At 45.4% G+C, this 1,675-nt stretch overlaps 1 non-coding gene across 1 annotated transcript; it reads right to left on the bottom strand.

Moving 5' to 3' along the window:
- Nucleotides 1-487: 487 nt before the first annotated feature.
- LOC130996337 (small nucleolar RNA R71) lies at nucleotides 488-594 on the bottom strand. Its single transcript, XR_009092520.1, has one exon. It is a non-coding gene; the product is annotated as a small nucleolar RNA R71 (small nucleolar RNA).
- Between the last annotated feature and the right edge of the window lie 1,081 nt (nucleotides 595-1,675).

The raw sequence follows: 1,675 nt of genomic DNA, 5'->3' as shown, positions 1-1,675 counted from the left end.
AAGAAGAGATAGAGAATTGGAGGAAGCTATGGCGGAAAATCACGACTTAATCCGTCAACTTCAAATGCAATTAGAAGCCATGCAAGGGAAAATCAATGAGCAAGAAGCTCTAAGAAACACACCTCCACCACCACCTATTAGCAATATGTTCCAACCCATTGTCCAACAAGGAGGAGTGAATGCCCCGAGAATCAACGCCACAAATTTTGAGCTCAAGCCGGCACTCATAAATATGGTACAACAAAACCAATTCGCCGGTCTTTCCCAAGATGACCCGAATGGACATCTTGGAAACTTCTTGGAGATATGCGGCACCATCAAGATGAATGGAGTCCCGGAGGATGCCATTCGACTTCGACTCTTCCCCTTTTCGCTAAGGGGCATGGCCAAGACATGGTACCAATCTTTAGAGGGTGGTTCTATCACTACATGGGAGAACATGGCTCAAAAGTTTCTCAACAAGTTCTACCCTCCGGGTAGAACCATGAAGATGAAGAAGGACATAGTCCAATTTCACCAATTTGATGGAGAATCCTTCTACGAAGCTTGGGAGAGATTCAAAGAGATGCTAAGGAAGTGCCCTAACCATGGTTTAGATCAAAACACAATCATTTGTGTATTCTACACCGGGTGTAGTGGTGAGATGCAAAGAGACATGAATGCATCGGCCAATGGAGCATTGTTGGAGAAAAGCCACGCGGAGGCCGCTCATATCATAGAGAACTTGGCCACCAATTGCCATCAATTCCCAACGGAGAGGATCATCTTGAAGAAGGTGGCGGCTACAACAAGCTCGGATCCGATAGCTCTTTTGACGGCTCAATTGACCGCCATGAATAGCAAGATTGATGCTATATCAATGTCAAGGGTAGAGCCCGTGGTTGAAGAACAAACTAGCTTCGAGGATGTGAACTACATCAACAACAACAACAACCGAGGCTATGCGAACTTCCGGCCCCAACAACAAGGTGGCTACCAAGGGCAAGGGCAATACACTCAAGGATTCCAACCTAACCGCCACCCTAACCTCTCCTATAGCAATCCAAACAATTTCTTGCAACCACCGCCCGGATTTGCGGTGAGCCATGGCATGATCAAGGAAGAGAAGAAGCTCAACCTTGAAGAAATATTGATGAAGTTCATGACCACGACTCAAGCTCACATGACAAGAACGGATGAGAAGTTAGAGGCTCAAGCCAAGCAATTGAAAATGCTTGAGATACAAGTGGGACAAATTGCCGAGTCTATAAACAATCAACACCAACAAGGGCAATTCCCAAGCAACACAATCGTGAATCCCAAGGAGCATTGCAAAGCCATTGCTCTAAGGAGTGGGACAACATATGAAGAGCCCAAGATGCCCGACGAAGAAGATAGAAGTGGTGTTGTGGTTGAAGTTGGAGATGGCAACCCTTCAAAGGAACAAGGAGATAGAGGAAAGAAGAAGGAGGTGTACGTGGCTCCACCACCTTATTGCCCACCAATCCCTTTTCCTCAAAGACATCAAAAGAAGAATGTGGAGAATGAATTCTCCAAGTTTCTTGAGATTTTTCGAAAGGTGCACATCAACATTCCACTTATTGAAGCTTTGAAACAAATGCCCTCCTATGCAAAGTTCCTAAAGGAGGTCATATCAAACAAGAGGAAGATGGGAGAGAATGAGACGGTCAATCTA

Source organism: Salvia miltiorrhiza, chromosome 7 (assembly GCF_028751815.1).
Source record: "Salvia miltiorrhiza cultivar Shanhuang (shh) chromosome 7, IMPLAD_Smil_shh, whole genome shotgun sequence".
In the NCBI taxonomy this organism is placed as follows: Eukaryota; Viridiplantae; Streptophyta; class Magnoliopsida; order Lamiales; family Lamiaceae; genus Salvia; species Salvia miltiorrhiza.
This window is presented reverse-complemented; position numbering and strand designations above follow the sequence as displayed.